This window comes from Pseudophryne corroboree, chromosome 7 (genome assembly GCF_028390025.1).
Source record: "Pseudophryne corroboree isolate aPseCor3 chromosome 7, aPseCor3.hap2, whole genome shotgun sequence".
Taxonomy (NCBI): Eukaryota; Metazoa; Chordata; class Amphibia; order Anura; family Myobatrachidae; genus Pseudophryne; species Pseudophryne corroboree.
Genome location: NC_086450.1, coordinates 92,067,433 through 92,083,990, shown reverse-complemented (window position 1 = coordinate 92,083,990; position 16,558 = coordinate 92,067,433). Strand labels below are relative to the sequence as shown.

General features: G+C 42.0%; 1 protein-coding gene across 3 annotated transcripts in view; it reads right to left on the bottom strand.

Annotated features, from left to right (window-relative positions):
* LOC134944656 (intelectin-1-like) overlaps positions 1 to 16,558 on the bottom strand; it is a 199,400-nt gene that overhangs the window by 79,111 nt on the left and 103,731 nt on the right. Inside the window, exon 1 of one of the 3 annotated variants that reach the window (XM_063933415.1) lies at positions 4,439 to 4,567. The exons of 1 other annotated variant lie outside the window; for it this stretch is intronic. The gene's annotated coding sequence lies outside the window, so the exon portion shown is untranslated. Of the gene's footprint in view, positions 1 to 2,270; positions 2,364 to 4,438; positions 4,568 to 16,558 lie in introns of those variants that run through there. One more of the 3 variants, XM_063933416.1, reaches the window with a different exon arrangement.

The window sequence follows — 16,558 nt, the reverse complement described above, 5'->3', positions numbered from 1 at the left end:
ACCCCGCTTCCCTTCCCCCATCCTCATAATGCTGGCCAGCAAAATTCTTTGGAAAACACTGTTGTTGTCACCCACAGCCTATCCCCAGTTGCCCACTGCCTCTTCCCGGTCACCCTCTGCCTTCTCTACTCACCCTATGCCTCTCCCCATCACCCACTATCTTCTTGTCACTCTCTGCCTTCCCTTATAACCGACTGCCTTCCCTTTGTCACCCACTGCCTTTCTTTTACCCTCAACCTCTCCCAGCCACCTCTACCTGTCACTACCTGCCTCTTCGTCACCCACAGCCTCTCTCACTGTCACCCACACCCTCTCTCGTAACCCACAGTCTCTCACTATCACCCTCTGCCTTCCTCTGTCACCCATCTGCCTCTTCCTCTCACCCACTGACTCTCCAATCACCCACTGCCTCTCCCTGCAACCTTCTCCCCATCACCCTCTATCTCTCTGTCACCCATTGACTCCCCAATCACCACCTGCCAGTCTCTGCCTTTCCCCATCACCCTCTGCCTTTCCCCATCACCTACTACCTCTCCCTGCCATCCACCATCTCTGACACCCCAGTCACCACCCACCACCCTATGCCTCCCCATTACCCATTGCCTCCTCAATCACCCATCTACGTCTCCCTATCACCCTCTATCACTCCTAGACACCTCATCCTGTCACCCAGTAATGCCACAGTCGCCATCTGACTCTCCATCATCCATGGCCCCCATACTGTCACCCACAGTGTCTGCTGCTGTCACCCACAGCCCCTGCTGCTGTCACCCACTGCTTCTCCCCAGTCACCCTGCTGATTCTCCCTGTAGGGCAGAAGAGGGGGGCCCAGCGCATATATTAGCACCTGGGCCCACAACTCGTAATTTCCGCCACTGAAGCTGTGATTGTGCACGCAGTTGCGAATGTATCTGCGATCACTCCAGTGGGAGGCTCTTTTCATTTCTGGGTGGCTACTTCACTTCCAATTGCATTAGCATACAACTCTAAATGAATCCCATAATCACAACTTATTTACATGTAGCACACAGGGCCGTAAGTTCATCACTAGGGGAGACCCATTTTGCCAAATGCTAATGCTGGTTCATTATTAGAAATTTATACTCTATTCAAATTACTTCAGTTTTTCCACTAGTCCACATAGTCAGTGACCATAGTGTAGTGGCAGTGGATCAAAATAGTATTACAGGCATGTGTTCTTCCTCTGAATATTTATATTCTAGCATTTCTGTTACTGTATAGTGTAGTTCTGTTTTGTGACCGCTACAGTATGCTTTAACTTTTAAGGGTAAATGTAATATCCTCCAAATTGCAGGCATCAGCCACTTCCCGGTGAGCTCTTTTTCATCTCCCATTGCTACTGGAACTCTGAGATTTGTATCACAGCGCAACCTCCGACCTGAATGCACTACTCCACCTGTACAGTGCCTTCACGCATCTTCAGCTCCATCCCCTATAGAGCCCATGACACATACCCTCCAACTGTACCTTTTTAGCAGGTATAGTACCTTTTTTTGGGGGGGCTGTACCGATTTTTGGCTCTCCAAACTTCCATTGAAAGTATAGGAAAAGTGGCGCCCTTTTCTAATTTGTACCGATCTTTGTGTGTAAAATGTTGGAGGGTATGCTGACAGTCTCCTCAGAGAGGCTGCTACTTATGCAGGAGAGACCCACTGTGTCACCTCCATTGTATGCAAACGTGGTGCATACGCCACTGTTAGTGCTGTTTGTACATATACAGCTGTGAACTCCCTTCTACACACACACATGCTACGTTAAACCCTGCATGTCCTGGCTGGATCCATAGAACTTACTGGGTGGAATTCAAATGTTTGAAAAGTCGGTTGGATGTCTGTTTTTTCCTGTCTATTAGATAGGAAAAAACAGACTCCCAACTGACTTTTCAAACATTTGAATCTACCCCACTGTGTTATATATGCCTATTACATTAACCACTTGCCTGGCATGGTCACATCAGATGCAACCATGCCTGCAAGTGCTCTATCTGACCTGGTCGCACAGGATGCGACCAATCAGATAGAGAGTGTTAGCAGCGGCAGGGAAGATAAACTTCCCTCCGCTGCTGCTGGCAGAGGGACTGGAACGTCCTTCTGCCTTCCTGCACTCTCCCCCTGTGTCTGTCATGCTGCCGATCACTGCTGATCGGCCAGCACGGCAGGATCATCCCCCTCCAGCGGCTGCAGACAATGGCAGCCGTTGGGGAGAGTAAATGAACCCTCCCAAGCCACCCCCAGACCCCCCCTGTATACCTGCAGGCTGTCCCGGCTTTCAAAATGAAAGCCGCGATGGTTGCAATGTTCCCGATGTTCCGATGGTCGCGATGATCCCGTTAGATGTTTCTGAAAAACTATTTAAAAAATAAACATTAAAAAAAAAACTTTTTTTTTTTTTTAACTAAAATCATTTGGGATAGGGTTAAAGTCATGTTCTTCGCCTAATTTACTCATTAAAAAACCCGACAATTTCGGAGTGGTTTTTGGCAAAATAAATCGTCAGTTAAGTGGTTAAACCTGTGTTACACTGCAGCTGAGTCAAACTAGTAAATAAATGACAACCTGCTACCGGGACCGTGATCGCCGTACAGTCTGTTGTCTCCCGGGTGCTCGGGTACGGCACATCGCGGACCGGGTAGATAGATTGTTGGGAGGGACTGGGAAAGACCCGGCGGTCTTGGTGCACATTGGCACCAATGACAAAGTTAGCGGAAGGTGGGATGTCCTTAAGAAAGACTATAGGGACTTAGATGTCCTTGCCTTAAGTTCCTTTCCTAAGGTAATATTCTCCGAAATATTACCCGTGTCACGCGCTAGTCTAGGGAGGCAGAGGGAGATTAGGGAGGTAAATGTGTGGCTTAGGGATTGGTGCAGGAAAGAGGGGTTTGTGTTCCTGGAACACTGGGCGGACTTCTCAGTCAGACGCCATCTCTTTTGTCGTGATGGATTGCACCTGACTGAGGAGGGGGCAGCAGTGCTGGGGGGAAGGATGGTTAGAAGGTTGGAGGAGATTTTAAACTAGGAGCCTGGGGGGAGGGTTTAGCTAGAAACTACGGGGTGTGCAGTGAGAATAGTGGAGATGGCGGTAGTAAACGAAATGGGGGAAAAGTTGGGGGGAGGGTAAGAGCAGGCGGTAAGGTTACTAACATGGGTACTAAAAGAGATTTTACCAAAGCACTAACCAATGACGATTACAGGTCATCATTGCTACATAAGGTGAAAGATGTCCCTAACACAAGGGAAAATACTTATCTTAGTTGTATGTATGTAAACGCTAGAAGCATTACTGGTAAAAAGGGCGAACTAGAAATACTTGCAGAAAGCAAACAGTATGATATTATAGGCATTACTGAAACTTGGTGGGACGAATCTCATGATTGGACAGTCAATGTAGAGGGCTATACACTGTTTAGGAGAGACAGACTAAATAAAAAGGGTGGAGGAGTGTGTCTTTACGTAAAGCCATTTTAAAACCTGATATACGGGAAGATATTCAGGAGGAGACTGTAGACACTGTCGAGAAATTATGGGTAGAAATTGCATGCGGGGAAAAAGGAATAAAAAAGTTAGTATTGGGTGTATGCTATAAGCCGCCTGGTATCAACGTATCTGATGAGGAATTGTTACTAAAGCAAATTGAAAGAGCAGCAGGAGTAGGAGACATAGTAGTGAAGGGAGATTTTAACTATCCAGAGATAAACTGGAAAAACGATTCATGTGATACTGCTAGGGGAAATATGTTTTTAAACATAAAAAAGAAAGATAACCCAGCGCAAGCTGATAATATTCCAATATCTGCAGCCTCTAAAGTGGGTAAGCTCTTCCCACAAATTGACAAAAAGACTAGAAAATTTCTTTCCACAAGTGGAAAGAGGGTAGAGGCGCTGATATGAGAATATTATTAGTACACACGTACTATGACAATATATATAATTAATAATATTTTATTTTAAGCAATAAAAACGATTATTTATATTAATACCGGCCGGTAAGTACATTGAAATGCATTACATGATTTATACAATCCTTAAAATATAAAACAAATTTATTCCTGTATAAAAAAAAAATTATTTATCAGAATGTCCTTTATAGCAGACAAATATCGAGGCACTTGGGATCTATTGCACCGATGTATATACCCAGCTCAATGATAATAGTCCCTCTTCCCGTCCGCTGGTAGCAGTTCCTTTTAATGCGGACCTATCTGGAAATGAGGTATATTCAGATAATGAGCTGTCTTGTGTGCAATACTCAAACTGAATATTAATATACCCAGTATAGTTCACTATAAGGCAGTCTCTTATTTGTTAAGGTGCAGGGGAGGCACAGTTTTCCTTTTTTATGCAAGTGATGGTTTTACTTGGTAATGGGAGAGCTGTGCGGCAATAATTCCATTTGTATGAGGTATATAATGAAGTGCTCACCTCATCCTCTCCCCCGGACCACACACCGCTTCCAAGCTTCGGTGCCGGCGCTGCCTCCAGCGCTAATCTCTCCCACAGCCGCTTCTCGGTCTGCTCCCTCTGAACTGAGGTGTCAGACTCTACGGTGCACGCTGCTTAGAGCCACAGCCGTCTCCTGATTGTTTCCCTCTGTGGCTGCAGTATCGATCTCCACACTGTCCATGAGCCGCGCGGTGGTCTGCTGTACCCAGCGCCGCTTCTCCTCATATGCCAACAAGCTTTCTAGCCATAAGAGGCAATAGATGAAATAGATGAAATACCGGCTTTTGGTAGAAAATGTAGAAAGGTTTACGCGTTTCTCTGCCTTTAAATCAACTCGGCAGCTTCCTCAGAACCTAGTGAGGTTGTCTGCATAGGAGTATGTTTTTAAGCATTTAGCAATTCAATACACCTGTATGAGGTTTAATTTGACCTCTCCTATTTTAACCCTTATCAATACAGACAGCCTCTCACTGCTTAAAACGATATGCACATTAAAATCACAAAATTATTTCATAGTGTGTTTATGGCTTCATTGAAATATGTTTACACTTACTAGACCGTTTATATAAACACCATAAATTATTAACTTAGCAGAGGTGAAGTAACAAAACATTAAAATATTTAGAAACTCTACCCAATTATAATATATATAGTAGGTTTCATAAGACGAGGAAAAAAGAGAGAGAGAGAAAAAACTCATATAAACATATCAATTTATTACCATAATAGTATAACTATTTTATAGATCTATACAATAGGTATATAGTATGTATATCTAGGAACCTCCTATATATATATACAAACTCGTCACCGATATAAGCCTGTATATATACATTTTATTGTAATTGTATGTATATTAACAAAGGGAGAATTCCAGTTAGAACAGAATTGATGCCGTCATATATATACGAATCCACATATACATGCATGACGCATCTATATGTATAGAACTACCCCCAATGATTGTATAGACACTAAAACAGATATCAGATGTTGTTAAGCTCCACTGTATCATTAAGTCCATATGGTACTAGTGTTTCTAGTCTATAGATCCAAAATGCTTCTCTTCTGCAAAGCAAGTTAAATCTATCACCACCCCTTTTTGTATTTTTGATGGTTTCAATAGCCCTAACATTAATGCTACCAAAGGTGTCTGATTTCATGCATTGTGAAATGTGGCTTGAGAGGGGATGGGTCTTGATTCCCTTATTTATATTCCGCCAGTGTTCCATGAATCTAGTGTGCAACATACGTGTAGTTCTTCCTACGTATTGCTTTCCACAACTACATTGAATTATGTAAATAATATATGTAGATCTACAATTCATAAAAAATTTTATAGTAAATATTTTTCCATTACTATTTGAAGTAAACTCTGTAGTTTTTCTCAGAGCATGTTTACAAGTAGTACAAGTGGGTTTTCCACAAACATGGAACCCCTTAGGGCGTTCTGGTATCCACGTTTTATTGATAACCTGTTCTTTAGAAAAATTACTCTTCACTAGTAATGATTGTAAATTTGTGGATTTTCTAAAAATTACTGTACCTTCCAAGTCCACATTTTCACGTAGTATGTTATCCAATTTAAGTAGAGCTGAATTCTTTTTTATAATAGACCTGATTTTAAATGCACAGTTGTTATATTGCGTAGTGAACAGAGCAGTCCTATCTGTATTGTTCTTACTTTTAGATTTTTTAGAAGTCTTAAGGAGGTTTACTCGATCAATTTCATTGACCTCTGTCAGGGCCTTTTGTAATATGTTATCCGGATATCCCTGTTCTAGAAATGATTGATATAATTTAGCCGCCTGTTCCTTAAAATTACTATCTACACCACAATTCCTCTTTAATCTTATAAATTGCCCCTTCGGGATATTAATTTTCCATGAGGTTTTGTGTGAACTGGTAAAGTTCAGATATCGGTTTTGGTCGACCGGCTTAATATATGTTTGAGTAATTAATTTTCCCTCAGTGACATATAGTGAAATGTCCAAAAAATTAATCGAGGTTTCATGTATAGTACACGTGAAATGCAAACCAAACTCGTTGTTATTTAAATTAGAAGCAAACTGTTGTGCAGAAAATAAGTCCCCATCCCAAATAAAAAACAAATCATCTATAAATCTGCCATATAGGGCGAGGTTCGCTTCGTATGGCCCCCCCCATATATGATGTTCTTCGAATCTTCCCATAAAGAGATTTGCTAGGCTCGGAGCGAACCCCGCCCCCATCGCAGCACCACGTGTCTGCAAAAAAAACTGTGAATCAAACGTGAAACAATTGTGACCCAAAATGAATTTTATAGATTGTAAAATAAAACTCCGTAATTGTGATGACATGTTGTGATCTTGTAGAAGATAGTGTTCTACTGCTTTTATTCCCAGTGTATGTGAAATATTTGAATACAATGCTTCTACATCACAAGTCATCAGTAAATAATTTTGTTTCCAGGGAACAGTGTTCACTAAGTTCAAAAAGTGGGTGGTATCTTTAATATAGGACCGCAGATTTTTTACATGGTCCTGTAAATAGTGATCAACAAAAAGTGATAAATTACTAGTGAGGGACCCCACACCAGAAATAATAGGACGACCAGGAGGTGTAGTGAGGGATTTGTGTATCTTGGGTAAATAATAAAAAGTGGGAATAATGGGATGTGCATTAAATAAAAAGTGATAGGTATCTTTATTTATTGCACAAACTTCCAGACCCATAGTTAATAGGTCTGAGAGCTGTTTTTGAAAAAGGGGGGTGGGATCGCGATCCAATTTCCTATAATAATGTTCATTAGATAGTTGTCTATTAACCTCAAATAGGTAATCCTCCGTATTGAGTATCACGATCCCACCCCCCTTATCTGCTGGCTTAATAATAATATTTTTATCGGAGTATAGAGTTTTTATTGCCTTTCTTTCACCTTTATTAAGATTGTCCTTAAACTTTTTCTTTTCTGACAGTTCACACATGTTTTTGAAGTGTTCTAAAGTGCTGTTGTAGAAACTCTCAATGAAGGGACCTCTGTATTGTAAAGGATAAAACTCTGATTTTTTTTCTTTGTGAAAAACTATTTTTTATATTATATATTTTTATAGTATCCTCATTATTAGAACCCCCTTCTTGTTGTAGGAGTTCTAATGCCTCAATTGCTATGTTATCCTCCTGATCTAAAATAATCGGTGTCCCTACAATTTCTTTCTGTTTAATTGTTTTTATTGCAAAATAACGTTTGCGACTGAGAGTCCTAACATATCTATTAAGGTCAACAAACAGACTAAAAAGGTTGGGTTTCATTACCGGGGCAAAATTCAATCCCTTTTCAAGTAGGGCAAGCTCATATTCATTTAGACTTTTGTCAGATAAATTAAAAATTCCTCTACCAGTAGGTTTTATCTTGTGCACAGATTTTTGGTGGGATTTTCGTCTCCCTCCCCTACTTCCCCTTTTCCGTTTTCCCTTGGTCTTTTTTGTCCCCCTCCTGTTGGAAACCTGGAGTGGGGTAGGAAACGTTTCTCTAAAAAAACGTCACTTCGGGGAGACATATCCAGATCATCTTCAGTTTCTGACTGTCTAAAGTTTTGATAATATCTCGGTGAGGGCTGATGAATAGGAGATTCATAATCATTAAGAACCTCATATCTGTTTTTATGCATAAAATTCACATGTCTATATCCATCCCTGGGGGGTCTTCTATTCTGAGGGACGTAGGCTGATGGTCTTTCTAATTGATTTTTCCTATTATTAGAACCATATCTAGATCGCTGTTTTCACTGTGCATGATAAGGTTTTCTATAGACCTCATTGGGAGTGTTGTAATTTCTCCTATATTCCAACTGGCCCGTATTATTCCTCCTATTGTAACTATGAATTTCTCCTTTTTGGTAATCTTGTCTATCCCTGCTGATTTTATTTTCCTTGCGTGTCACAAGAACCTGTTCATAATTTTCTATCTTTTTATTCACTCTAATGTCTCTCTCTACAAAGTCTGAATTATTCTCAAACACTTTCAGTGCCTTTTGTGTGGATTCAATTTCCACCTGTAGTTCTTTAACTTTTTCCTCTCTATATCGAATGAGGAGTTTCATGAGATTCCTTGAGCATGAATCCAATATCTGATTCCAATCTTCCGTGAAGGATTTATCTTCACTAAAAGTGGATGTTTTCAATATTCTTAAACCTCTAGGTATTAGACTATTGTCCAAGTATTTTTGTAAAGTAACCTGGTCCCACCAATGTCGCATCTCTGCTGTGCAGAGATGTTCCAGCTTGTTAAACAAACTGTGCATGCTCAAAGAATCTCCCTCCACCTCCATAGTTATAGTTGATACTGTATCTTTAAGATAGGCACTTCTCCTCTGCATCCTATCTGTCACACATCTCAATGAAGCCATATTTACTCAGCCTGCAGCTAGGTTTGAGCAACACACTTAATGATAACTACTTAGTTCAACTAATTGAGGAACCAACTAGGTACAATGCAATCTTAGACCTGGTATTAACAAACAATGGGGATTTGGTATCAGGTATTATAGTAGGGGAACCCATAGGAAACAGCGACCACAATATGGTCACATTTAATATCAGTTTTCATAAACAGCCCTATACTGGCTCAACTAGGACTAAACTTTAGCAAAGCGAATTTTGAAAAGATGAGGGTATTTTTCAGGGATATTGAATGGGAAGGTTTGTTTTTAGGAAAAAATACTACGGAGAAATGGGAGATTCTAAAATTCCTGCTACCTAAAAATACACTCAAATTTATTCCTACGAGCAGCAAAAAAAGGAATAAAAATCATAAACTGATGTGGTTTAACAAAAAGATAAAGGAACTTTGGGGCAAGAAAAGGCGAGCATTTAAAAAATACAAATCTGATGGGGAAGCAGAGTCATTTCAGCACTATAAGAAATGTAACAAAATATGCAAAAAGGAAATAAGACCGGCTAAAGTAGAAACTGAAAAACTAGTAGCAAAAGAAAGCAAAGTGAATCCCCAAAAATTCTTTAAATACATTAATAGCAAGAGAGTAAAGAAAGAGAGTATAGGCCCTTTAAAAGACAAGTTGGGAGTCTTAAGCAAAAATGATAATGACATAGCGAACACACTAAATTAGTTTTTTTCAACAGTATTTACTAGAGAGGACCCAATTCAGGGACTAACACATTTTCTCAATAATGAGAATATCCCACTGATAGGTACTTATTTAAGCGAGGAAGTAGTCTGTGACCGATTAAAACATTTAAAGATTAATAAGTCACCAGGTCCCGATGGTATTCACCCAAGGGTTCTAATGGAGCTTCACTCTGAACTTGCAAAACCGCTATTTTTGATCTTTAAGGATTCAGTAATATCAGGTATGGTTCCCAAAGACTGGCGTATAGCGGAAGTAGTGCCTATATTCAAAAAGGGAAGTAAAGCTGAACAAGGTAATTATAGACCAGTTAGTCTTACATCTATAGTGGAGAAAGTATTGGAAGGTATTCTAAGAGATATTCAGAAGTTCCTTGAAGTCAATAAGGTAATTAAAAGGAATCAACATGGGTTTATGAAGGACAGATCCTGTCAAACCAACTTACTTGGCTTTTATGAATCAGTAAGCGCAAACCTAGATCAGGGTAAAGAGGTGGATGTAATCTTTTTAGATTTTGCCAAAGCATTCGACACTGTACCACACATGAGGCTTATCTACAAGCTACAAGAATCAGGGCTAGAAAGCACAATATGCACTTGGGTCAAAAACTGGTTAAATAATAGGGAGCAGCGCGTTGTGGTTAATGGATCTTTTTTTTTCAACTTGGACTGAAGTGCTAAGTGGTGTGCCGCAAGGCTCAGTATTAGGACCGCTATTGTTCAATATTTTCATTAACGACCTAACAGAAGGTCTAGAGAGCATGGTGTAAATTTTTGCAGATGATACCAAATTGTGTAAAGTTATAAATGCGGAGGGGGATGCTGGGTCGCTTCAGAATGACTTAGTTAAACTAGAAGCTTGGGCAGCGAAATGGAGATGCGCTTCAATACAGACAAGTGTAAGGTAATGCACTGTGGTAACAAGAACAAAAATAACACCTACCTACTAAATGGGGTAAAATTAGGGGATTCTGTACTGGAAAAGGACTTAGGTGTCCTCATAGATAGCAAACTAAGCAGTAGTACCCAAAGTAGGACTGCAGCAAAGAAGGCTAATAAGATATTAGCATGCATAAAACGGGGAATTGATGCTAGGGACGAGAGTATTATACTCCCATTATATAAATCACTTGTGAGGCCACACCTTGAATACTGTGTACAATTCTGGGAACCTTACTACAAAAAGGATATCCTGGAGCTAGAAAAGGTTCAAAGGCGGGCGACCAAACTAATTAAGGGTATGGAGACGCTGGAATACGAGGAAAGGCTTGCAAGACTAGGCATATTTACACTGGAAAAGAGGAGATTAAGAGGGGACATGATCAACATTTACAAATATATAAGGGGACAATATACAGTTCTTGCGCAGGACCTGTTTTTGGTTAGATCAACTCAGAGAACTCGTGGACACTCGCTCAGGTTAGAGGAGAGGAGATTCCGCACAATACGGCGTAAAGGTTTTTTTTACGGTAAGGACGATACATGTTTGGAATTCCCTGCCTGAGGGAGTTGTAATGGCCAACTCAGTCAACACCTTTAAGAATGGGTTAGATAAATTCCTAATGGATAAGGATATCCAGGGTTACGGGACATAGTCACGCACTATGGTTATTATAAAAAAAAGGGGTAAAACGTAACGGCAGTCATCAACTTCAGTCAAAATTTTATACAAAATAATCGTGCATAGGAGACCACAAATAGGTTGAACTCAATGGACAATTGTCTTTTTTCAACCTTAGATACTATGTTACTATGTTACTATGTTCATCAGGTGGAGTGACCGACACCCTGTACTCCTGCAGCCTGGAGAGCAGAGCCAGATTAACAATGGGGCGGATGTGGCTGCAGCTCCAGGCCTCCCATTGAAAATAGGCCCACAGGAGACTGACAGTGTTGACAGGAAGAAATTTTTTTCCTGTCACACACTGCCAGCAGAAGCGGCTGCCCTCTCTCCCCTACCTCGCCTCCTCCACACTGCCTGCACAGCTCTCTGAGTTCAGAATTCAGAGAGCCGTGCAGGCAGTGTGGTGGCCACCCCTCCCCTCCAGTGTCTCCTTCTCTGGGGTCCTGAGCCTGTCACAAGCTCCGCCCCCAGACTACACGAGGAGCTGCAGCTGCTGCATGAAGCCAGGTAATGAATGTTTATGTAGTGTGTACTGTGTATGTATATGTGGTGGTGTGTGTATTGTGTGTGTATATCATACTTGCCTACATTATATTTCTCCTCTCCGGGAGAAGCCCTGGGGAGGAGACGCTGCAGGAGTCTCTCGGGGGGCAGGGCCGGACTGTGACATCACCATCGCGATTTGCTTAATTTTAACCTCTTCCCCACCCGACGGACCCATGAATACGGTAGATTATCTCTCCATCCTGCCCGCATCACTAGGGTGCGAGCAGGATGCAGGAGACCTGCCAACTCTTCCGGGGGTCCGGGGGGCTACCCCAAAAAACGGGAGCCTCCCGCAGCTTCCGGGAGAGTAGGTAAGTATGGTGTATATGCAGCAGTGGTGTGTGTGTTGGTGTACTGTGTGTGTATATGCAGCAGTGGTGTGTGTTGGTGTACTGTGTGTGTATATTTAGCAGTGGTGGGTGTGTTGGTGTACTGTGTGTGCATACGCAGCAGTGGTGTGTGTGTGTATATGCAGCAGTGGTGTGTGTGTTGGTGTACTGTGTGTATATGCAGAGCCGGCCTTAGGCATAGGCAAACTAGGCAAATGCCTAGGGCATTTGGTATGCTTAGGGGTACCAGCAGCTTCTGCTGATTAAAATGTGTGTGACTGCGGCTGTATCTGATACGAAATGCTACGTTGCAGTGTATTCCTGGAAATCACTGTAATGTAGCATTTCGTATGCAGATACAGCCGCAGTCGCACACAGAATATAGGCATGCTGCATATCATTTTTATCAGCGGAAGCTGCTTGTACATCCTAGCCACACAGTAATGCAAATAAGATGCATTTTCATAAACAAAAGGCGCCCAACGTTAGTAGAGCTGCCAGCTGACTCATGCCAGTCATCTCCTGCAGAACTAGCGCGGTGCTAGGGGGCATCAGCCAAAATCTTGCCAGGGCATCATATTGGTTAGAGCCGGCTCTGTGTATATGCAGTAGTGGTGTGTGTGTTGGTGTACTGTGTGCGCAGGGCCGGTTCTAGCCCTTGTAGCACTCCGGGCGGAAAATAGGGCGTGGCTTCATACAGGGGTGTGGTCAGTTACGCACCCTGTAGAGTTGTGCCCCCAGTAGTGCCATTTGTGCCCCCAGTAGCGCCATTTGTGCCCCCAGTAGCGCCGCTTAAAAAAAAATTAATACTTACAATCCCCGCTACTGACGTTGCAGACCTCCGCCGGCGCCACTCCTCTCCTCGGATCTATGGGAGAGATGTCATGACGTCTCTCCCATAGCACAGCATAGAGGTCAATCATGACCCCTTGCGTCTGTGCCAGTCCCACAATGCTGTGTGGTGGGCGATGATGTCATCGCGCATCGCACAGCAAAGGTACTCTCCACGAAGGGAAACTAGATGGATAGCGTCTAGTTCCCTTCACAGCGGGGGACACAGCGGCAGCGGGGGGCACAGTAGCGGATCTTGCCATGGTGTGGCGCCCTCCGGATGGCGCCGGCGCCCTCCAGAAGGGGGCACCCCGGGCAAAAGTCCTGCTTGTCCGTGGCAAGATCCGCTACTGTGTGTGCGTATATGCAGCAGTGGTGTGTGTTGGTGTACTGTGTGTGTATTTGCAGCAGTGGTGGATGTGTTGGTGTACTGCATGTGTATATGCAGCAGTGGTGGGTGTGTTGGTGTACTGTTTGTGTATATGCAGCAGTGGTGTGTGTGTGTATATGTGGTGGTTTGTGTATTGTATGTGTATATTCAGCAGTGGTGGGTGTGTTGGTGTACTGTTTGTGTATATGCAGCAGTGGTGTGTGTTGGTGTACTGTGTGTGTATATGCAGCAGTGGTGGGTGTGTTGGTGTACTGTGTGTGTATATGCAGCAGTGGTGTGTGTATATGTGGTGGTGTGTGTACTGTATGTGTATATTCAGCAGTGGTGGGTGTGTTGGTGTACTGTGTGTGTGTGTGTGTGTGTGTGTGTGTGTGTGTGTGTGTGTGTGTGTGTGTGTGTTTGTGTGTGCGTATATGCAGCAGTAGTGTGTATATGTGGTGGTGGTGGTGGTGGTGGTGTGTGTGTGTACTGTATGTTTATGGTGTGTGTGTGTGTGTGTGTGTGTGTGTGTGTGTGTGTGTGTGTGTGTGTGTGTGTGTGTGTGTGTACTGTATGTTTATGGTGTGTGTGTGTGTGTGTGTGTGTGTGTGTGTGTGTGTGTGTGTGTATATTGAGGTGGTGTGTGTGTAGGCTGTGGAGGGGAAGCGCTACTACCTAGCACAAACTGCACCGTTCCTCACCGCCTGCCAGAGTGACGCCATTAGCCGGAGACTGCTGCCACTGACACGCCAGTCAGACATGGACTGCACACGGGACGTACCTACAGACTCTTAACTACTATAAAGATCAAAGGTAGGGAAAGTGAGGAGAAACTGACGGACTGTGCAAAATAACATCACGAGCTATTATCCACCAATTTCTCCTAAAAGGAGTTGTAAACATTTTTGCTAATCTTTCTCTTTACAGGAGCCACGTATATATATATATATATATATATATATATATATATATATATAAAATGTGGGAGAATAGGGGTTCTGGCGACAAATGGTGTTTTACAAATATACTTAGAAGACTATAGTATAATTAAAAAGAGGGACGTAGTAAAACTTTTTTTATAAAAAAATTTTTTACAATGAGTTTATTGGCAAAATACATATAAACATTTTTTTTTTAAAAAGACATATCTTCAAAACATAAGTGCATATATCATAAAAAATGAAGTGGAGTTATATACATAAAAATTGTATACTAAAAAGACCAAGGAAAATGTATACGTTTTTTATAAAAAGTTTTTTAAAAACAATTTTTAGAGGCATATAGAAAGGATAAAAAGGAAGTAAAATATTTTTTTTGTATAAACATGGCTTATCTTAGTATGGAGGGTCATACGGGAATGTCCAACGCGTTTCGTCAGTCTGACTTCATCAAGGGGTGATGAAGTCCGACTGACGAAACACGTTGGCCATTCCCGTATGACCCTCCATACTAAGATAAGCCATTTTTATACAAAAAAAATATTTTGCTTCCTTTTTATACTTTCTATATGCTTCTAAAAATATTTTTTTTCAAACTTTTTATAGAAAACGTATACATTTTCCTCGGTCCTTTTAGTATACAATTTTTATATATATAACTCCACTTCATTTTTTATGATATATGCATTTATGTTTTGAAGATATGTCTTTTTAAAAAAAAAATTATATGTATCTTGGCAATAAACTTACTGTAAAAAATGTTATTATAAAAAAAGTTTTACTACGTCCCTCCTTTTAATTATACTATAGTCTTCTAAGTATATTTGTAAAACACCATTGGTTGCCAGAACCCCTATTCTCCGACATTTTATCTCAATCTGAAACAGCACCTTACCAATGCTGAAACTTTAGGGGACAGCTGACGCCCTATTATCCATAAGGGAGTGTTTTTTTGTCAAACTTAGACTATCATTTTGGGGGTTTTCCCTCACAAGTGGCGCTATACTTCTATTACACACACACACACACACACACACACACACACGCGCACACACACACATATATATATATATATATATAATTTTTATTTACACATAGCGCTCATTATATATTGTTGTATTCTATGCCATGCATCATTGAGCTGTTTAAATATCACACTCAGCACAGTTATATTTACATTTATGTTAATGTGGTGGTGTGTGTTGGTGTATATGTGGTGGTGTGTGTGTATATATGTTGAGGTGTGTGTACTGTGTGTGTAGTGTGTACTGCTGTATATATGGTGGTGTGTGTGTGTGTATTTTGTGGTGTTGGGTGTACTGTATGCGTGTATACTGTGTGTGTATATGTGGTGGTGGGTGTGTGTACTGTGTGTATATACAGCAGTGATGGGTTTATGTGGGTACTGTAAATTTGTGTAGTATGTACTGTGTGCATATGTGGTGGTGTACTGTGTGTGTGTGTGTGTGTGTGTGTGTGTGTGTGTGTGTGTGTGTGTGTGTGTGTATTCAGCAGGAGTGGGTGGGTGTACTATATCTGTGTGTGTACATGTGGTGTTGTGTGTGTGTGTGTGTGTGTGTGTGTGTGTGTGTGTACTGTGTGTATATGCAGCATTGGTGAGTGTATGGTGAGTGTATGTGTGTACTGTATGTTTGTGTAGTGTGTGTTGGTGTACTGTGTGTGTGTGTGTGTGTGTGTGTGTGTGTGTGTGTGTGTGTGGTGTACTCAGTGGTGGTGGGTGTGTGTACTGTATACGTGTGTAGTGTGTACTGTGTGTGTATATGTGGTGGTGGGTGTATGTGTGTACTGTATGTGTTTGTAGTAATGTGTGTGTGTGTGTGTGTGTGTGTGTGTGTGTGTGTGTGTGTGTGTGTGTGTGTGTGTGTGTGTGTGTGTACCGTATGTGTCTGTATTGTGTACTGTGTGTATATATGTGGTGGTAGGAAGGGGTTAAAGTGGGGCGGAACTGTGGTCCGTCAGTTGTATGTGGAGGCAGTACGTGTTCCTCCGCTGGCAATGGGACTGTCTGTACAGGCAGCGCTGTCTCCTCTCTGAGAGCCATGGCTCCTGCATTAATAGATGGGGCGGTCCCCTTCCAATGGCACTGGGCTGCGGCGGGAATGGGGCCACAAGGAGTAGAGCTGGTGGTGCCCTGAGAGGTGATATTATATGTGTATAAGCGGCACTGATACTGTGGGCATTGCTATGGGTTTAAGCTGCACTGCTACCGTGGGCATTGTTATCTGTATAAGTGGCACTGATACCGTGGGCATTATGTTTATAAGCGGCACTGCTACCATGGGCATTATTATGTGTATATGCAGCACAGGGCCGGT